We start from the raw sequence: 23607 nt of genomic DNA on the forward strand, positions 1-23607 counted from the left end.
AAATGAGCCTAATGCCAAAGACATTCATGCTTTATATTTTAACTTTGTAATAATTATAAAGTCAATGTTAATGTTTGCAAAATACATAATCCCATCAATAAGAAAGCATTTTTCAGAAATCTGCAGAACCTCTAAGTTTGACTTCTAACAGTTTATATACTAATTAATTAAACATACTTTTTAAAATTAAAATACTAAGAGGACCTATACATGAAAGAGAGAATGAACCCATGGAAATGTTGCCTCGTATAGTATGGTCATTTTCACAGTCAACCTGGCGAAAGAAGACAGTTTGGTTTTCATTTCAAACATGCAAACACACACAGACAGAGGCAGAGGTACCAAATCAAATTAAACCAATAATAATAATAATTTTGAATATAAACAAATTAGGCTTTTAGACATTTTGTTCTTTAGAACCAGATTCCTACCCATTGTATTAAATTCTACTTATAAGTCTTATTACCTGCAATGTGCTAGGCACTGGTAGATAATGAGGATACTAACATGAATGAGGCATAGACTCAAGAGCTCACAATGAAATAAAGAAAATAGATTGAATATGACTTGCCATCATCTTATCTGGCCAATTTTTCCTGATCCCCCCACCCCTAGACTGAACTAACCATCTTCTCTGCACTACAATCTGTGCCTTGTATGTAGTTTTCACTATCACACTTATCACAAAAGTGTAATTTCTTTGTTTACAGCCCAGTCTCCTTTTCTAGACTGTGAGTGAGCTCTTCAAGGGCAAGGTTTGTTTCTAATTTATTTCTGTCCCCAGTGCCTAGCATGATAACTGGCACAAGAAAGGAGCTCTTTAAATTGTTGCAGGAAAGAACCAGATTACACTGTGATGAGTGCCAAGAGCAAACTCAGAATAAAAGTGCTATGAGGATGTCCAGGCTGTCCAGTTTTCCCAGCACAACTTGCTGAAGAGGCTTTTCTTCTCCTTTGTATATTCTTGCCTCCTTTGTCAAAGATTACTTGACCATAGGTGTATAGGTTTATTACTGGACTTTCTATTCTGTTCCATTGACACATTATCAGTTATAATGACATTATCATTATAATGACATATTATAATTGACATTATCAGTTTTCATGCCAATATCATGCTGTTTTGATTACTATAGCTTTGTAGTATTGTCTGAAGTCTGGGACAGTTATGCCTCCAGCTTTTTTTTTTTTTTTTTTTTTAATCTCCCTCGGGAATGCTTTTACAATTCTAGGTCTTTTATGGTTCTATATAAGTCTTAGGATTATTTGTTGTAGTTCTCTAAAATATATCATGGATAATTTGATAGGGATTGCATTAAATCTGTAGATTGCTTTGGTTAGTATGCTCATTTTAACAATATGAATTCTTCCAAGAGCATGGGATATCTTTCCATTAGTTTGAATCACCATTTGTTTGATTCAGTTTCTTTTAAGAGTGTTTTTAGAGTTCTCAACATATGGGTCTTTCACCTCCTTGGTTTAGGTTTATTCCTAGGTATTTTATTTATTTATTTTTGACCTGAATTTTAAATGGGATTGTTTTACTTTTTCTTTCTGATATTTAATTGTAAGTGTAAAAAGATGCAGCAGATTTCTGTATATTAATCTTGTATCCTACCACCTTGCTAAATTCATTTATTATTTCTAAGTTTTTGCATAGTCTTTAGGATTTACTATATAGTGTGCTATTCAACTGCATATAATGAAAGCTTGAACCTCTTCTTTTCCAATTTGGATGCATTTTATTTGTTTTTCTAAAACACTCCCTCATAACATATCCAAAAATAAACTCCGAATGTGAAGGCCTAAATATAAGACCAAAAAACTACAGAAGAGAACAAAGGCAGAACATTTTGTGACATATAAACTAGCAATATTTGCTTAGTTCAATGCAAAAGAATTAAAAGCAAAAATAAACAAATGGGACCTAATCAAATTTAATAGCTTTTGCACAGCAAAGAAGACCATCAGCAAAATGAAAAAAAAAGTGCAAAATGGAAGAAAATGTTTGCAAACAGTATAACTAAGAAGGGATCGATAGCCAAAATATGAATATAGCTCATATGACTCAATATTTAAAAAACAAAACAACCCAGTCAATAGGCAGAAGTTCTAAATAGACATTTCCTGAAAGAAGGATACAATAGCCAACAGGTACATGAAAAGATGTTCAACATCACTAATTATTAGAGAAATACAAATCAAAACCACAATGAGGTATCACCTCATACTGATCTGAATGGTTATCATCAAAAAGTCTACAAATAATAAATACTAGAGAGCGTGTGGGGGAAAGAGAACCCTCCTACACTATTGGTGCAAATGAAAATTGCTACAGCCACTGTGGAGAACGTATGGAAATTCCTTAAGAAAACTAAAAATAGCATTACCATATGATGCAGCAATCCGACTCCTTGTCATATATCCAAAAAAGATGAAAACTCTAATTCAAAAAGATCTGTGCTACTCAGTGTTCATAACAGCACTATCTGCAATAGCAAGGACATGGAACCAGCCCAAGTGCCTATCAACAGATGATTGGTTTAAGCATATATATACATAATGCAATATTACTCAGCCATAAAAAGAGAGAAATTAATGCCATTTACAGTAACATGGCTGGACCTAGAGATTATCATACTAATTAAAGTAAATCAGAGAACAAATGTTGTATCACTTATATGTGGAATCTCGTAATACAAATGAATTTATTTACAAACCAGAAACAGACTACAGACATAGAAAGCAAACTTATGGTTACTAGAGGGTAAAGGGAGAAAGACAGATAAATTTGGAGTATGGGATGAACAGATATACACTATACAAAAATAGAAAAACAACAAGGATTTACTGTACAGCACTGAAACAATAATGTATAATGGAAGAGAATCTGAAATATATAAAATCACTTTACTGTGTATCTGAAAACTAAGACAATATTGTAAATCAACTATACTTCAATTTTTTTTAAAAAATGCTGTGAAATCAAAGAGGAATCAAGGATTTTGTGGGAGATATCATAGAAAGCTTTAGGAAAGAAGTGACCCATGCACTATGTAATGAAATTTGACAGATTTGTCCAAATGAAGTAAAAGAAGGCATTCTGGGAAGACAGAATAAGGGGAAAGAAAGAAAGGTATGAAAATACTTTTGAGAACAAGCATCCCAAATGAGAAAAGCATGGACTTCATAAAGAAAAGTTAAATGTCTCCTCTCTTATGAGTCAAAATGGTGCATTTGTTTGGCATTTACTAAATTTTGATTTATTGCACTCTATTTGCAGCCCATGTTCTCATCACTGGTACATAATGTCGTTCACTCTGCTTCTTTATACCTTCTGCACTCTTTGCTCTCCCTGTCTTTCCTCTAAATGTTAACCTCTTTGATATTTACTCAGCTGGAATCACAGCACTGGGCTGTATTCCCACAATCACTTTCAAATTAATCTTTATGCCATAATCTCTTTCCTAGTTCAAGTGACCACAGGTCAGCTGGAATTTGGAATTCCAAATTTGAATAGCTGAGAGAAGATGGCTTCTTCAGGTTAGCCCCACTCCTCTTGTATTTTACCTACCTTCAGCATTATCTCACCCATCTAGTACTAGACAGCCAGGTCAGGGTTCCAACATTGCCTAGCAAGGTGACTCACAAACAAGACTTCACCAAAGATAGCACTGAAATAAGCAGCATATGTTTGTTCAGTGGATGCCCTAGATGGAGTCCTTCACAGCTAAACAATAACATAAGTGAAGTTAGCACACACAGTTGACAGGCAAAGACTCCTATTTTCTGTTCTTAAATGAAAAACTTCTTTAAAAACAGTGAGAGCCACATCTTGAGTCTGTCAACTCCCTATCACCATTATAATGTCAAATTTTCTCTCCTATAACAAAAATATATATTTTATTTCTCTTAACCTAAACATTATACTTGTATCTGCAGTATTTACTTATACAGTACCTAAGCAAAAGGTTTCATAAATGTGTTCAAATCATCACAGTTTGGGTGATTTTGAAGTTTTAACTTCCATTTTCTCTGTAAACCTCACTGAAACATTAGCTCTCAAGTAAATATGTTTTTTAAAAAAATCCATGTTATTTGTGTAGTCCAGTTCTTAAAGTTTTGATTGTTTGGTTGATAACTAGTCCAGAGAGGCTAAAACTTTTTCAGCAAAGTTTTGTGTCTGAAAATCAGATAGCTTTTCCACTTTACAATTTATTTACTACACTTCATTTTTAGTGGGTTTGCACCTTTGAATTTCAAAATCAAGAATGAATTTTGTTAGTCCTCAAATCTTATTTGAATTAAATCGCTGGTAAATATCAAGAAATTAATACATATCTCCATGTACCATTTAATAAATTCTACTTGAATTTAGATACTGACTAAAAATGGTTCATCTATACTGTATTGTTGGCATGTACCAATTTCAGAAAAAAAATGTTCACTTTCTTCTTTGTATTACTTTTGATTCTAAGTATATATTTGTTGAAATTAACTTTCGCTATATTTGGTTCGAGAAGCAGTTTAAATTTATTACCTAGTGAATAGTATACAACATGATAAATAAAATCTGGCATCCACATGAAAAAGTGTACTGTTAAAAAGTATATTGAATTCTTAACATTATAAAGTCTGTTCATTCAAAAAGCATAAGTAAATTCTCCTCCCAAGATTATTATATTTTGACCTAATCTATAGTCTAGTTACTAACTTTAGAAACATACCATTATTAAGACTTCTCCTTTATTTTCTTCATAAGTTTAAAATTAGAAAAAAACAAACACATACTCTAGATTACAAAATTCATAATCCATTCATAAAAATAAGATATCCTATTCCCTTTGGAAATTGGAATGTAGCTTGCAATTATTCCTATACTGGTCTCTTTTAAGCTCCTCTTAGACATTAGACAGTGTTTATTAAAATTGTGTAATATCAGATGGCTCTGTATTCACTATTGAGAAGTAATATTCTTGAACTTCTTTAAAGGAAATGCTTATTTATTTTTATAAAATTATCTGACTGATAGCAGTCCATACTAAACCTAAGAAGAAATTTTATGATACATTGCATTACGTTGTATTTAATATTATTAAATAAAATCAATATAAGCAAAGTATAAAAGCAATAATAAAGCCTTACTAAATCTACTTCTTGACAATAGCAATATTACATTTTTTATATCACTTTATAATGATCCAGGTATTTTTGTGATCTCATTTGACCCTCTTTATGTGAAGTAGGACAATTTTATTATCGTAACTTTGTAGGAAAGAAAAGTAATAAGTGATTTGTCTTAGATCTTACATTTAGAATTATTAATGAATAATTTAGGTCTGATGTTGAAACATTAACCTTTTAAACCCCAGATTACAATCTTTTATTTTATCTAATTAGAACAGAAACTTTTATCATCACATTTCACCATATGGTAAAAGAAAAAAAAAGTCTATTAAACTTTTAATTAATTACCACTACAAAAGTTATTTTGTTTCAGTCATCTAAAAATAATGTACATTCTAGGAAACAATTTATTGACTTGGGTACTTGATAAGATATTAACATGAAAGATGAAGGGTCCAATGAAAATTTCATCAGTCTTCAGTTATAAAATACTTAATGTCTATACTTTCTCAAAGAAAAAAATTTGAAGAAAAAATATTGGTTACTTCATGACATGTTCTTAAGCAGTTGAAGCAAAAAAAAAACTTTTATACTAAATGAGTTTTTTCACATATTTAACTATGTGACAGAAATAATAAAAATATTTTGGAATAATAAATGCATTCTTAAAGTCTGTGTTTATAAAAGAAAATTATTTTGTTAGAAAATACCTTAATTTTTAATAACAATTTGAAGTGTATACTTTTGTGTGAAATTATATCCTTACACAATTAAACATATCAAGGACACCATTCCATGAGCAAACTTTAAAAAATACAGTATTTTCATAAAAATACTTAGCGAGAAAACTTTATACTTCTTATTGAATTGCTACTTTCAAATATGTCATAATTATCAGTGCCTTATGTCAATAAATGCCAGAAGAAATTCTATACAGACTCCCATTCTTCAACAATAGTAATTATAAACATTCTATGTATATACATTCAACTTATGTATAGTTTTGAAAATAAATTATGTTTATACTTGATATATATGCCTAGATAATATAAATTTAAAACATTAAAGAAGTATGATAGAAAATTGCAAGAATCCTAAATTGTATGAATGATAAATTTTGTTGAAATCCTAAATTCTTCAATATGTCACTTGGTTTTAAAATTCTCCAGTCCCACCCATTAAATGAGTGTCTCAATGGAAATGAACTCTAGCAGACACCAACTTCCTTAGGAAATATACATCAAGATATGTCAACTTCCAATTATATACGGTACCCCAGAATGTCAGATTTGTTTTTAGTATTCACTAGGTTGTCTGAACCATTATTTCAAAATCCAAGATTCAATATTAAATGTAGATTAAATTTGTCAATTCCATGTGGATGTCTTTCATCTCCACTTGCATTATTGTGTCACTTCTGTTGTACCATATGGTATCTCACAGTTGTGTGTTTTGAAAACTGGGTCAATATAGTAATGTTTTAAAACAGTATTTCTATATTATTATGAGCCTGTGTTCTCAGGAAAAATTACCCTTCAGTGAATAAAAGCATTCTTATTGCCTTATACACTTCAAAAATTTATGCTGAAATCAAAACTTCAAAACAAAGCAAAACCTCATTGTGTTTTGAAGATCTTGCCATCTTCTCATTGTTTGTTTAACCCTTTAAAAATTAAATACCAATTTCCCTGATTCTCTCCCATCTTCTTCAGTTTCTGGCGCATCTTTCCTACCAGTTAGCAATCCATCTTTAAAAATTCAGTATCTTCTAAAGAAGATGTGGTACATATGAACAATGGAATATTACTCAGCCATAAAAAGGGATAAAGCTGGGTCATTTGTAGAGACATGGATGGGCCTAGAGACTGTCACACAGAGTGAAATAAGTCAGAGGAAAACATATTACCACATATAACTGGAACCAGGAAAACTGGTGCAGATGAACCTCTTTACAAGGCAGAAATAGAGACACAGATGTAGAGAAGAAATATGTGGACACCAAATAGGGGAAGGGGGTGTGATGAATTGGGAGACTGTGATTCACATATATACACTAACGTGTGAATAGATAACAAATGAGAACCTGCTCTAGAGCACAGAGAACTCTACTTAATGCTCTGCAGCGACCTAAGTGGGAAGGAAATCTAAAAAAAGGAGAGATGTATCTATACATGCAGCTGTTTCCCTTTTCTCTGCAGCAGAAATGAATACAACATTGTAAAGCAACTATACCCCAATTGAAAATTAAAAAAAAAAGTCAGTACCCTCACTGATGATCCATCTAACATCTGATTGCACAGTTAATTGACCTATTTCTCCAATCCACCTTCAGTCATCAACCAGAGACCAGGAAAACTTCAATGGCATGTAAAACAAAAATGAGAATAAGGGCATGAGCTGTGGTTAGAGCAAGGCAAGTAGAGCGCAGTTTCCAGAAGAGGACGATCGAGGCCTCAGACCATTTTATTGTTTTGCACGTGTTGAGTGCGTCCTAAGCATACGGGCACAGTAAGCATACTGCGGTAAACATACGTGGGTGTCAAGGAAGAGGAAAAATGTGTCTCCTATTTTGAGAAACTCACAAAATCAAATGCCAAACACCAGAAGACAACATGTCAAATACCATAGACGGGATATACTAGTATTAAATCATCACAGTTATAGTAGTACTGGCAGTAGTGATACTGTTTATAACATACTGGTTTGTTTTTTTTTTTTAATGAAGTGCTTTATTTGTATTGCTTTATTTAATTAATACAACAGCTCCATGAGCCTTGTTATTTAATACCTATTTAATCAATAAAGAAACTGGCACAGAGTGGTTAAATAACTAATTAAATCTAATTCCTGATTATGTTTCCAGAAAAATAAGTAGTTATTGTAAATATTACTTAAAAGAATGCTGTACAGAAAAGAAAGAAAAAGTATGTCAAGAAATTTTAGAAAATGAAAGAGAGGACAGGATCTGGATCGACTAAGGAAGCAGAGAACACCTTTTTCATAAAGCAAGGTAAAAAATCAAAGGGCTTTTTTCTCTACTTTTTCTGATAATGATGAAAAAATGTTTTTCCTTTTTAAAAAATGAATAAACAAAAGGTTCTTGATTATGTCTATTGCCACCCTCTTTAGTCATTCATCCCTCCATGCCTTCTCAGTCTCTTGTATCTACAATTCCTCTCTGTACCATTCTAAAGCAATAAGTATAACAAAAATAATTTCCCTCCTTTATACTATTCACCTGAGTACTCTACTTGCCTTTTCCCATAAAAATTCTCAAAAGAAATTATAAATATTCCCAACTAAAGATAAATAACTTATGTGTTTGACGTTTATCCTCTTGTAAAACCTCATTAAATGAAGATACCAGCAGATGTTTCTTAATTTCCATCTAGGTCAATTTGTAATTTTTAGGGCTACTGTCTGTCTGCCATCATCCCAAAGGATGTGTCTCTAAAAGTGACTCACCCAGTTGTTCTGTACTAAGTAATCACTTGCATGTGTGTAGTTTCCAGAGTTAACATTTCCAAGCCTAGAAAGAAATTCCTCTATACATTATTTCTATCTTCCAGAAAACAAAATAATCCTTTTTTATACAGTCTTAAATAAATCACATTGCATTGTGTGCTTTTGGATATGAAATCTTGAGAAACAGTCTGAACAATTGCAAGTTCTGGTAAAGAACTTTCAAAAATAGAATCAGAGTTGAAAAATATTAAAAATTATATTTCTTGTAGTAAGATATAATTTACAGGAATAAAATATAAGAACAGGCATTTACTCATAGTCTCTAAAGAACACATGAAAAAGACCATTACCATAATCACACCTAGAAAGATAATAATTTATGCAAAATCACTCCCTTTAAAAAGTAGAGATGAAAAGAGACATGACACCTCAAAACCCTGCCAAAATAAGGATAAACACAAGAAATAAACCATATGTGTTGTGGGAGGCAAATCACAAAGAAGCTGTTAGGCAAAAGTAAGATCAAACTATGACATGATCCAGATGTTCACTAGTATGAAGATCTCAGCGAAATCTGATGGACATCAAGGTCTGGTTGGAAGGGATAAAAATTTCAAAAGTGTGAATAATGATAGGCTTCAATTACTTGGTAATTCTTTTTTAAATAATTGCGTTTTGTTTGAAGTATTATCATCTTTCAGCTGTATCTTGGAAACTGATAAAAAGAAGCATAAAGAGATCAAATAATGATTGCAGGCTTCAAGTAGAATTATTCTATTCATACGAACTTCACGATACCATTTGAGCTGGTGTCTAGAAAAGACTGCTGTATGTATTAGACAAGCTAGAAGGGGAAAAAGAATAAGGACTGTACAAAAAGTATTTTATACTGTCCCTAAGTAAAAAGAGCATTAAGTTCAAAACTCAATGGGCAGTATATATATGTTCATGGTAATACTGAAGATGATTTTCAGAGAAAACTGAAATAGAATTTCTTCATACCTTGAGTCTAGGTCTGCTCTCCGGATACATCTCCAAGCTCTGTGTTCCTCAGTGTTTCTGATCAGTCTTGCTGTGTTTAAATGTCTTTTACTGAATACAACACAACTCACCTTTTATGTTCAGCTTTCTTTTATTGACCAGATGATATAACATATTTAACATAACATTAAGGGATGGGAAGATACTGCTCAAAAAGAAGTTTTAAGAGCATAAAAGCAGGAAAAAACAGACATTGTGAGAGCATGATGAAAGAATGGAAGCTGGGAAGGCAAGGGAAGAAAGTGCATTGATCTTTAAAGGAAGTAAAAGCCTAAAGGAACACAGCTAGCATCTCTTTTATTACAAGCACAGTGTAAGTGCTTGGGTTCCCATGTACTCACTTCCTCTTTATCCTTATGGAGATCCCTATCTTACATAATATTGATCTATCTTTAGCTTGTCTACTTTGGTCAACCATTTAATTTACTAAGTCCAGTTACTCAGAACATGTAGTCAACTGTGGACTATCAGTATTGGTATCACCTGGGAGTTTATGAGAACTACAGCTACCCAAGACCCTCCCTAGACCTACTAAATCAGAACTAAAAAGCATTTTAGCTCAATCCCCTGATAATGTTTGAGTAGCAGTTCTCTGACTCGTTCCTATAGATTTGAATCTCATTCTCTTTCAGGCACACACATTTAGCCAGCCCTTCCTGCTTGATTTCTCAAGATTCCATTGGCCTCCTATGGCTCCACACAGGCTGTTGCCTGTCTGTCCTATGAAGGCTAATCTGCTTCCAGGGTCTACAGGCACTTGAAGGAGGACTGAGACCAGTCACTAAGATGTCTGGTTCCTTGGATGTCAGGTAAAAATTACTTATCCCTTTAGTTTAGAGAAACTGTTGTATATTTCAAGAATGATTATGATGTAAATTGACAGAAAGTTGTGTTTCAAGTAATATTTGCTCATCAATGATAACAGGCTAAACTGAAGGTGGGAGACTCTTTGAAGATAATTCTACTATTCAGGTGTTTTATTTATTTATTTTTTTTCTCATTTATTTTTATTAGTTGGAGGCTAATTACTTTACAATATTGTAGTGGTTTTTGTCATGCATTGACATGAATCAGCCATGGATTTACATGTATTCAGGTGTTTTAAAGTTTTGTTTCCTGTGTTTAGTTTTGGGGTTTTTCTGTATTAAAAAATACAGAAAAGTTCAGCTGTATAAGTAGGTTTATCTAGTTTTTGAATAAGGGAGCATAGCACGATAGAATATATTTTATCGATAATATTGTCATCTCATTTCCTTAGATTTCTTGGGATAATGAAATTACAGATTTTCCTGGAGGATCTCAACATTAGGCTTCCTAAAATTCAGCAGCAGTATGACTGCATTTTTCAACCATTTTTTTTTCTGGTAGTTTTATAACATTTACATTCTATGAAGAAAATATAGTAATTGAAATACTTCCTATAAATAGAATTACTTGAATTTTAACCAGAAAGTCTTTTGAAAATTAAATATGCAATTTAGCAAAACAGTAATCAAAGGCTATTTCCTTAGAATATTTTGGTGCCATTAAATCCCAATAATGTGGAGAGCTAATACTTAAAAGCATGAGCAGCTTTAACAGTGTATGCATGTGTACATGCCATATATTTCTAAGATTTATTTTTCATTTCTTCCTGGGTGGTCTCTACTACTGCCTTTTACACTACAACCAACTGATCCCAAAGTTCAGGGTTATTGAAAAGCATCATAAATAAAATCCATGTGTGTGTTAAGTACCAGATGATATTTACAAAGGTTTCAGCAACTTTGTCATTTCACTGCCAGCAAAAATTACCAATGTCTGCCATTAGCTGTATAATCACAAATGTTTTTGTAAGGTTGAATTTACCCTGATAATCTTTCCTGGAAAATTCTAGTAGAACTGTAAAGGAATGATATTGTTTATGTTGCATTCACTGTTGCTTGTCAAAGCAACAGATACTGTCTGTTTAAAGCAGCCCTTGAACTTCTTGTTAGACTCCCCATAGTCACAGATCTATACCTTCTTGAAGAAAGAATGTCCGTCCTTAAGAGAAAGTCTCTATGCTATTTTTTTCTATGAAAATCATTTTCTCATTAGCAGAAACATGTGAGTCTATTAAAAATCACTTCCAAAAAACACCAGTTAGTACTGAAGTATTGGATGTTTTATGTCAATGAGATTTCAGGAAGTGGGAACTTTAAATTAAAGCTCAAGAGGGTTTCCAGTCATGGAGTTTAAAAAGTGCAGTTTTCTTTTAATCTCTCTGTAAATCATCTTAAAATACTGCTGATTTGCTAATGTGTAACACAGACCTCTATATTTTTTGTTGAGGAAAAAGGATAAATTGGGATCAATGGGAATGGGAGCCTGGGGGCAATTGAGGTACAGGAAATTTCCAAAGCAGTTTTTGAATAGTTGTAAGGACAAAATGAGGTTTCATTAGCGGCTCAGATGGTAAAGAATCTGCCTGCCATGCAGGAGACCAGGATCCGATCCCTGGGTCGGGAAGGGAAACCCACTCCAATGTTCTTGCCTAGAGAATTCCATGGACAGAGGAGCCTGGCGGGCTACAGTCCATGGGGTTCTGAAAAGTAGAATATGATGGAGCTACTAACAATTCACTTCAAGGACAACATGAAATCACTACCAAAGAGGTTCTGGTTTCCTGTCCCACAGTCATGAAATATAAGCTTTTCATGTTGTTCCACTGAGTATTAGCTTTTAGATATGACTTAAAGCAGGTTGTATTTTATATTTTTAGCATAAAAGCGTAACCTTAGATACACTCTCATGTAGCATCAAGAGCTATGTCATTAGTCAAAACCCAATCCTAAAGAATTTAAAACCCCAAATCTACATTTATAACAAATAACCCACTCCAGTCTTAGGTCACTTTGGCAAATTGTGACAGTTTCTTTGAGCACTTAGAAGTTGTTTCCATGGCCAAGTACAGTAAACAATCCATGTTTTTTTACTGGTCAGTTCCTGTACTGATCACCATAGAATAGTGGGCAGTAGCTTATGACATATAAATGTTTTATAGAGTGATCAAGGTTTTAATCAATCAGGAGTGTTTGCAAACTAGAACTCTACTTTAGAGGAGCCCTGTTATCCTTTACACCTTGAGGCTGGATAGAGGACCACGTAGGACAAGGGTACAGGACTCTGACCACTTTCAGAGAAAAAGGATATCTTCTGAAACCAAAGCAAAAGAACTACCTGTGGGTGAGAGGTCACAGGAGATACTAGAAAGTGGAAGTAGAAAAAGAAGTGAGTAAAAGGTAACAGGGAACTATAACTTAACCTTCCTTCCTTTAGAAAACATGACTTTTCAAAAGGAAAGAAAAATAAGGAAGATAATTTTAGAATTTGGGTTCATCTGTAAAAGGACATGATTAAAAAGATTGATTCTGGGAGTTGCTTATTTAGCTGGAAATACTCAAGTCTTTAGATGGGTTGTTTCATCTAAGTTATAAAGAGCTGTGTATATGTGCTTATGTTTCTGTGTTTGATTGTGTGTGTGTCAGTTCAAGCATATATAAACTAATAACCCTCTTTGTATTCAAATTTTAAAGCTGGTAACTTGTAGAACCCTTATTTTCAAGGCTAAAATTGCTTGTTGGGAATCTACAGTGTTTAGGTCTCAAGCACCTATTCACTTTCCCCACATTTGCTTTCTAAACACCATAGTAGAATAGATTATAGCTTCTCTTTCTCTAGAGATGTACATTTCAATGAGGAGAAATTCAGTGGCCCCACCTTATCTCCAAATTCACAGGCAACTCATTTGGAAAATAAAATGAGATTCAGCAAATCACAGTTGTGGGTTCCTCCTATAAAACTTTCTCTACAGACTCTTGTCTGTTGCCCCTGCTGCAACCACCTTCAGTGCCCACCTCTTGTACATCCACCCCAACCCTATGCCTCTAGTCTACACGTCTGCACTCAGCCCAAGCCGACGGTGACCCTATTGTCTGACCTCCTTTGAGCACATCCCTGTGGATACTCACACATCCAGCACAGACGCTCAGAAACCACAGCAGCCCCTGTGCCAGGTACTGATGCCATCCCAAATCCTTTACTACCCCAGTCTTGCTACCCCTGACATAAACTGGTTCCTGTTATATTCCATAGAATTGAGCAATAGAAGTACATCTACACAGATTTTTTTAATTTCCTCAATAATCTCTTTTAAAACGGTGTTAAGATGATGGCAAGATGAAGGCTTATGACTAAGACTTTCTTCTATCTCACATGAGAATACTCAAATGTAACTATTCTTCACTTCTAGAAGTGTAGTTTTTAGAGGAGAAAGTAAAAGGAGGCCTCCAAGTCTTTCGTCAAGCTTCCTTCATTGATTACAGTGGAAAGAAGGTAAACCTTCTTTAAGTCCCTTAGGATATGCTACAAATATTGTAAGACTGTTCCAGAAAGATTTGAAAATATGACTCTATCAACCTCCCAGATCGTACTTAGTAACATAATAAAACTGCTATAAGTGAGGGAAGTTCAACAATCTAAGTGACAGTATTAAATATTGAAAGGGAAGCATTTGGGGTCCAACAAGGCTCTGCCCTGAATCTCATCCAAATTATTCCTCTTCTGCCTGTCTTGCTGCAAAGTTCACTTCCAGTTACTCTTTCCATGAGAGACATCTTCAATTTTGCTCATAATTGTGGATACTGAGGTTCTTGTAATATGGTTATAATCTGAGCCTACTTTAAAAAAATCATCCCATTTTCTATAATATATTATTCTATGACCATACTCTGATTATGTTAACCTTGAGTTCTATTAATCAGAAACAAATGCATATGACAGACATCTATCACAAGCTTAGAACACATAAAAATTCATACTAAAATTACGTTATAAAAGAGTCAACACTGGGCTCAGGAAGACCAGAAAAGATTGATATATCTTACTTATTCCCTTATAAATATTTATCAGGTTTTTACTATGTGATGGACACAAGAGATATAAATCTGACTTCTGTGAGGTTACAACCTATAAATTGAGTGTTAACACTGAAATATATAGTAGAAAGCAACAAACATATTAAGGAAAATAAGAGATTTACATACTATTGCAATTCATAGATTATTATATTAAAAAAAAGAATCTCAGATGTATTTCTGGAACAACTTCCCTCTCTCAGGGAGATTCAGCATTCTTAACCCCATTATACAGAGAGATGGACAAATAGTGGAAGGCTTTGATGCTAAAGTTCATGTCTCTTTATATATTGCTTTCATACTGATTATCACTGTCTTCTATGATATACAAAGTTGATATAAACATTTATCTGTGGTAACTTAAATATTTATGCAAATTCATGCATATAAAATGTTTTGTATAAATATTTTTGAAATCTGAGGAATAAATATTTCAGTTTGGTCACTTTCTACTTTATCAATTTGCCTACTGGTAGCCTCTATGACTTCATACCTAGTAATCTCTCCTTAATAAATAGTTTTGTTTTTAATTAAGAAAGATCCTAGGGGTTTAGATTACTCATTTCACATAACTCTGATTTATGCACAATTTATATATATGTGTATATATATATATATGTATATCTATGTGTGTTCACTTTTAAAAACGTGTTGAAAGAGTTCAGTCTTCAGAATGGGTTTAGCTAAGGGAAAGCACCATCAGGCTGTCAGCTTTTCAAGCAAAGACCAGTCAGAACATGAGTATCTAGGGATTTTACAAAGGCTGTTTTCACATCATAACGTGTCTCAGTCTAAATTTCTTGGCAACATTTGTTTTTGACATTTTATTTTTCAATTCAAACACATTTCAATGTGTCATTATCTTGAACAATGTAATATGACCTGTTTCCATATAAGTATAGAAACTTAACAAAAGTTCCATGATTTTAGCCAACCTGCACCTGCCACCTTCCCTGGAGACCCAGTTCTGGGTGGTTTCCTTACATGAAGTAAAAGCTTTTAACAGATCATACTTCAGTAATTCACAAATGCTGTGGAGTTGTAAAGTCCTCTCATTATGTGATTTTTGCCTTCCATCTATAGCATTTTGGAAAAATTTGAAGGAATATCAAGTTAATCTAATTTTTCTGAAAGCCAAAATGATAAAATTACATAATGAGATGGAGAGGAGATTATAAAGTAATTATTATTTCTACTTTTTGGATTGGACTGGCATTCCCGGGTAAGGAATTGCTTCAACACATGATTTTAGATGTGTTTCTTTCTATACCCCTGATTCATTTATAACCATTCCAAGAGAACACTTTTCTGCTTTTTATTCATTCATTCATTCTTTCATTCATTCTGTAACTATTCGATGAGCGCTAATGAGTACCAGGCATTGTTCTTGTTGTTGTTCAGTAACTAATAATCATGTCCAATTCTTTGAGACCCTGTGGACTGCAGCACACAAGGCTTCTCTGTCCGTCACTGCTTTCTGGAGTTTGCTCAAATTCATGCCCATTGAATTGGTGATGCTACCCAACCATCTTATCCTCTGCTGCCCCCTTCTAATCCTGCCTCAATTTCCCCCAGCGTCAGGGTCTTTTCCAGTGAGTCTGCTCTTCACATCAGATGGTAAGGTATTTGAGCTTCAGCTGTAGCATCAGTCCTTCCGATGACTCTTCAGGGTTGATTAGGATTGACTGGATTGACAGGATTGATTAGGATTCAGAGTCCTTTATGATTGACTGGTTTGATCTCCTTGCTGCCAAGGGATTCTCAAGAGTCTTCAGCACCAAGTTTAAAAGCATCAAGGGGCTCAGCCTTCTTTATGGTCCAAATTTCACATCTATACAGGACTACTGGGAAAACCATAGCTTTGAATATATGGATTTTTGTTGGCAAAGTGATGTCTCTGCTTTTTAATACACTGTCTAGGTTTGGCATAGCTTTGCTTCCAAGAAGCAAGCATCTTTAATTTTATGGCTGCAGTCACTGTCCACAGTGATTTTGGAGCCCAAGAAAATAAAATCTGTCAAGCTTCCACTTTTCCCCCTTCTATTTGCCATGAAGTGATGGGACTGGATGCCATGATTGTCTTTTTTTGAATGTTGAGTTTTAAAGCCAGCTTTTTCACTATCCTCTTTCATCTTCATCAAATGGCTCTTTAGTTCCCTTTCACTTTCTGCCATTGGAGTGGTATCATCTGCATATCTGAGGGTATTGATATTTCTCCTGGCAGTTTTCATTCCAGTTTGTGCTTCATCCAGTCCAGCATTTCTCATGATGTACTCTGCATATAAGTTAAATAAGCAGGGTGACAATATATAGCCTTGTTGCATCCTTTCCCAATCATGAACCAGTCTTTTGTTCCATATCCTATTCTAACTGTTGCTTCTTGACCCGCACACAGATTTCTTAGAAGATAGGTAAGATGGTTTGGTATTCCCATCTCTTTAAGAATTTTCCACAGTTTGTTGTGATACACACAGTCAAAGGCTGTAGAGTAGTCAATGAAGCAGAAGTAGATGTTTTTCTGGAATTCCCTTGCTTTCTCTATGATCCATTGGATGTTGGCAATTTGATCTCTGATTCCACTGCCTTTTCTAAATCCAGCTTATACATCTGGAAGTTCTCAGTTCATGTACTTCTAAGTCTAACTTGAAGTATTTTGACCTTCAAGCACGTGAAATGAGAGCAATTGCATGGTAGTTTGAACATTCTTTGGTATTTGCCTTTCTTTAAGATTGGAATGAAAACTGACCTTTTCCAGTCCTGTGGCCACTGCTGAGTTGGGTACAGCACTTTTAAAGCATAATCTTTCAGAATTTGAAATAGCTCAGCTGGAATTCCATCACCTCCATTAGTTTTGTTCATAGAAATGCTTCCTAAGGCCTACTTGACTTCATATTGCAGGATATCTGGCTCTAGGCGAGTGACCACACCATTGTGGCTATTTATGTCATTAAGATCTTTTTTTGTATAGTTCTCCTGTGTATTCTTCCCACCTCTTCTTGATCTCTTCTGCTTCTCCTAGGTCCTTACCATTTCTGTCCTTTATCGTGCCCATCCTTGCACGAAATGTTCTCTGACATATCCAATTTTCTTGAAGAGATCTGTAGTCTTTCCCTTTCTATTGCTTTCCTCTATTTCTTTGCAATGTTCAGTTTGTATTGTTCACTTAAGACATGGTCCTATGCACTGAATATTTAGTGGTAAAAAAAGACAAAATTCCTATACTAAAGGCTCTTAACATTTCAGTCTGTGAAACAATAAAACATTAAACAAGTAGAACTTTAGTATGTGGTAGCAAACAATTTTTTAGCAACAAGCAAAGTATTTTGTATCAAATAAGTATTTAGTAAGTATTTCCAAAGTGAAAGATATTACCTGGCTTTGTTACTTACTGGCAAGCTACTTATCCTTGCTAAATGAGAACAGGTATCTTCTGGGTTTCTGTAAAGATTAAATAATATAATATTTAATATGTGGGTCATGGTGCCTTGCATATAGCAAATGGTGGAAAGTATCAGTTCACAAAATTATGCACAATATATTAGAAACATTATGAAATTTGAAGACAAGGAGTTAGTGATATTCTGGTAGGTAGTTAGATAAGTGAGGTTGCTGGATGTGAATATATCATAAAGAATGGAAATAAAGACATGTTATCATGCTATTCCTTCTTCCCTTCAAGAATGGCACCTGATGTTTTAGAACTGAAAAAAAAAGATATAAAGGAATAAAAGATATTTCAATTAATAATTTATATCAGCGTGACTAGTGATGGCAATAGCATTGTTAAATGAGAAATAGGTCGGTATTTATGTGAATACCATAATTGTTAACCAGAGTTCCACAGCTGTGGCTGAAAATTAGTCTTTTCCATGTGACTTTACAGGTTATCTACTTAGGGGCTTCCCTGGTGGCTCAGTTGGTAAAGAACCTGCCTGAAATTCAGGAGACCGACTTTCAATCCCTGGGTTAGGACGATCCCCTGGAGAAGAGCATGGCAACCCATTGCAGTATTCTTGCCTCGAGAATTCCATGGAAAAAGGAGTCTGGTTGGCTACAGTCCAAGAGGTCGCAAAGAGTCAGACATGACTGAATAACTAACATAGATAATTATGTGGCTTGTATTATACAAACTGAAGTGGCCAAAGTACCCAGAATGGCAGATGTACCAACTGGGAGAATAAAATGTATTACAAGTGCTGAAAAGTGTTAATTATAATATTTAATAGTGTACTGTTTACATGATGTCCCTTCCCCTTTATCATTATTAATAATTTAAATTATCATTATTAATAACTAACTTAAAATCCTCCCATTTAAATTCATTCCTATTGTCCAACCATATAAGAACTTTCACTTGCAAATTTTGTGCCATGAACATGAAACCCAGTGGGAATCACTTAAAGGAGGACCAGCACTGCTCAGTTTGAATCTCAACATCTGTCCTTCAAATTAAAAAAACTCTGGAGTTAGGAGGGATGACACATTATAAATCTATGATAGTTTCAATCAATACCAGTTAATAGAATGCAATTAATACTATTTGAAGTTCCAATTGCATGAATGGAGTCAAAGTGTTTGACACGTGTAGATTGCAAACACGAACTTAGTTCGTGCAGTAAATTCATCCATTTTTATTAAAAGGTAAGAAAGTGCCATAAATCACAAAATTATAATCCTTCACTGATGGAGAACCAAAATAAACAAGTGAATATTTGCAAACAGTGAATAAATAAACCTGCACGCCAGAATTATCTCTTTAGCCTCCAAGTCTTTCTTGTTAGAAACCATACCATGAGATAGTATGCTTTTCTGTCTGAACTTTCTCATTAGCTATAGAGAATAAAACCTTATTGGAAGGGGGAAAGAAGTAATGTAAAATCCAATGAATACGTGGAATAGATTAACATGGAGAAATGTGGACAGTCTTTTTATTCAGGAATATTTTCTTAACAGCTCTTTTCTGCCACTATCTCTTAACTCTGAAATCCCAATGGATTTAAATATTACATTTGCTTATTTGGATTGATTCTCCAAATTCTTTTTAATTGAGAAAGCTGATATTGTATGAATTCTCCAAATGACTGTGGTTTCAAATGAAAAGTACATTTATAAAAGAACTTTTAATTCCTATATTTTTAAAATGAGAAGACTCTTAATCTTAATTACATATTACTGTAGCACCTAGGATTTTATAACTGGGGAGTAACTTTAAAAGAGTAAAATTAAACTTGTTAAAAAAGACCTTCCCATTTGAATGCAACAAAATTATGTTTTAAATATAGCAAATTTTTCTCCAACATCTTTCAGACTTGTTTTATTTAAAAGACATTGACTTCATATTCATTGCTAAGTAATTCAGCTCTGAAAGCTACCCAGTTATACATCTGGAGTCAGCTACATAATAAAAATGTTGACTATCTGAAACACTTGGGCAAAAGCTGAACCTGGAGTTAAACTATGTGGATAAATTTCAATTCATAGTACCTCAGTCATCTCTCAGTTTTATCAGTACTTTCTACTTAATTCAATATTTTTTATTACTTTGATCATATTTGTAGCATATTGAATGCAAATATGAAATAACAGGAAAATGGAGGAATATTAAAATATTTGTGCAAGACTATGTAGAAAATAATCTCAGAAGTATTATAGATTAGCAAATATAATTTTTAGAAAGATGTAAAATGTCAAAAAACATATTAATCTACAGTGATGTTATGTAGAACAATTTCCATTTTTCTAAAAGTTACTAGCTAATGAATACCCTAAATTATCCAATAGATATAAAAGGAAACTTCAACTTACTGCTTTATATAATTAAATTGTATGAATCTTTTAAAATGTATTTTTCTTCTCTCAAAAAAAACAGAAGCATGATAAATCTATGCCACATATGAGAAAACACAAACAATTGTCTTCAATAAGATCTGACTGAGGAAAACCCATTTTAGCTCTATCTAATTAGGATTCTTTGCTTAGGCTATTTTGGGCCAAGTGTTTGTGAAGAATACCAGTAACAGGATGGTTTCTAAAATCAAATATAGTGAACCCAGGCAGAAAAGAATATAATAAAGTTGTTGCAGAAATGCACCTGCCACATACATTTGTCTCCAGCAAAATAAAGGCAACAGACAGGGTAGTCTGACACTGAACTAAGAGTGATATTTTTTAAGCAAGACTTCACACAGATCACAAGACAAAGAGATGAAGTCAATAGCAGTTGTACAAAGAATGAAAAAACAGCATAGAGGCCTTGTATGCTCAGATAACCATAACTATAGGAAGCCAGGAGACTCAGACATGAAGCCTTAACCAAAGCAACACTGTCCTCCCAGTAAGAGTCCTTGAACTGAGATAAAGAACAGACAATGAACAAAAGGCAAAAAAAAAAGCAGAGGCAGCTACTGAATCTTGATTCTTCAAAGGCATAGGTCATATTACTTATTTTTAATCTTTTTGAATCCTCAAAGAAACTTCCTGATGTGCTTTTATTCTAGCACTCATTATATTATATATCTATATAGAGATACACTCTATATTTTTATCTGAATGACATCTTAGCCAGATGTTGAGATTTTTGAAAGGAAAAAAATCATGTCCTATGTATCTTTATATCCACAGTTTCTAGCTTAGTTCCAAACATATAATAGTAAGCACTCAATAGATGTTTAATTGATTGATTTGTAGTCAATGTACTATTAGAAGGAGATCAAACCAGTTAATCCTAAAGGAAATCAACCCTGAATGTTTATTGGAAGGCCTGTTGCTGAAGCTCCAACACTTTGGTCACCCAATGCAAAGAGCCGACTTACAGGAAAAGCCCCTGATGCTGGGAAAGATGGAATGCAAAAGGAGAAGGGGACAGAAAATGAGATGGTTAGATAGTATCACCAACTCAGTGGCCATGAATTTGAGCAAACTTGGGGAGATAGTGGAGGACAGAGGAGTCTGGTGTGCTGTAGTCCATGGGGTTGCAAAGAGTCAGACATGACTTAGCAACTGAGCATTAAAGCAGTGCCATCTTTGAATTTGAATGAGAAACACAGTATGTGTTTGTATAGATACAGTATCAAGTGTATGTAACAATATACCATAGCATTGGATAGAAAGGCATACTGAATACACATTATAGTCTTTTTACCTCACAGTGCACCCTAGCACTGCTTTTATGTATGTGTGTGTGTGTATATATATATTTTTTTAATTGCACAAATGTAGAGAATGGCACCCCACTCCAGTACTCTTGCCTGGAAACTCCCATGGACAGAGGAGCCTGGTAGGCTGCAGTCTATGGGGTCGCTAACTGTTGGACACACGACTGAGCGACTTCACTTTCACTTTTCCTTTCATGCATTGGAGAAGGAAATGGCACCCCACTCCAGTATTCTTGCCTGGAGAATCCCAGGGAAGGGGGAGCCTGGTGGGCTGCTGTCTGTGGGGTCACACAGAGTTGGACACGACTGAAGCGACTTAGCAGCAGCAGCAGCAGCAGCAGAGCTATACTCAGAAATAAGGAAAGTTTCAGAAGATCAAAACTGAGTTATCCCTGAGAGACTGAAATAACACAAATTTTAAACAGATAAATGTGAGCTCAATAAACTTTGAGAGTATGGTTTTTCAAACTTGATAGGAGCAAAGCCACAGAAATTCCATGGTGGATGCCTGGAGCAGGAGGGAGCTGAAACAACTGTAGTAGAGAAATTAGGTAGCCCCGAGGTAATAGTTGTCTGCCAGCTCTAACACATTTCCTGCCGTTGCCATTGCACACAGCCTGCTCCTCTCCACCAAGATAACCTGTGGCATTAGTGTTCATCTCAAAGTAGACTTGCAGGTTGGGTACAAAGGACAATGCTCAAGGTCGCTGGCAATGCTAGAGAAAAATTGGGGAAAAAAGCACCAAACTAAAGGACAGGAAAACCTCTAAGGCTAATCTTCCCCTTGTGCCAGTCACTGAGAACGGAGTAATAAAGGAGCCAGCTGTAGCTTCAGTGGTCTCCCCTCGGACAGACTTCATAAAGCTGAGAGAGTCAAGCATCTGAAAGGGAAACTGAACTACAGATAAGAACATTTTCAGAGATCACAAGACACCTTGGAAGAACCAGCCCCAGGAAAGAGAAACAACAATTAGGAGAACTTAAACTGGACGGAAGGGAATCAGAGCAGAGATTTTCAACCACTGCTGCACTGGAATCTCTTTAAAAAGTGTTGAGACCTAAATATCTGATGGTCAGATATTATGGTGTGCTTGATCCAGAGTGCTACCTAAGGGTTAGGTTTTTTAAAAAGTTCCCCAAGTGATATCAGTGTGCAGCCAAGGATGAAGTCGTTTGTCATGGGGCATCAAATACAGGAATTTAAAACACATATGTGCCCTCATAGAGTTAAAGGAGAAATTGCATTTATGATGTCTATTATATTTAAAGATCCTTTTAGGATTTACAATATTATCTTTAACCTCTGCTTGTTTTCCTCTGTTACCACTGAATACTATTGGGGGAGAGAGAGAGTTGAATAAAGAGATGCCGTGTTGAGTTAGGGCATCTCCAAGGGATTTCCTAGAGATTAACCAAACAAAGGCCACATAAAGTAGAATTTACCTGCTTGTATTCAATAGGATCCGGTCCTTCCGTGCTTAGAAACCTGATCTGCCCGGTTTCAAGACCCGGCATGTTCAGGGCTGTTGACTCCAGACTACAAAATATAACTCAGAAAGAAAATGGACAATCTACAATTTACAACAAGAAATATAATTAATATAATTAATAGCTGTGAATGAGATAGAAAAGCATACAGAGGAACGTTTTTATTTAGCATGGTTTCAGAAAAGGAATTAGTCATATGTCTAAAATGTTTGAGGGTCTCAGCTATAATTATTGAAAGCACTTCCTCATGTGATAGAAAGTCAGTGAATGACACTGATTCTGTGATTTAAGTGAGAATAAAGAACTAGCCACCAACAAATGGCAGTAATAGTGCTCAAGGTAGAAGAAGCGGCTACAGCAAATATTCTAAGGCTGTAAAAAGCATGCTACATTCC

The 23607-nt window shown here is 34.5% G+C and overlaps 1 long non-coding RNA gene across 1 annotated transcript in view; it reads left to right on the forward strand.

The window, feature by feature from the left end:
* The first annotated feature begins 1095 nt into the window (after nt 1-1095).
* Nucleotides 1096-23607, forward strand: part of LOC122673816 — a 52348-nt gene continuing 29836 nt past the window's right edge. The window contains exons 1-2 of the long non-coding RNA XR_006334837.1: nt 1096-8137; nt 10266-10442. This is a non-coding gene — a long non-coding RNA (uncharacterized LOC122673816). The remainder of the gene's footprint in view (nt 8138-10265; nt 10443-23607) is intronic.

Source organism: Cervus elaphus, chromosome 18, assembly GCF_910594005.1.
Source record: "Cervus elaphus chromosome 18, mCerEla1.1, whole genome shotgun sequence".
In the NCBI taxonomy this organism is placed as follows: domain Eukaryota; kingdom Metazoa; phylum Chordata; class Mammalia; order Artiodactyla; family Cervidae; genus Cervus; species Cervus elaphus.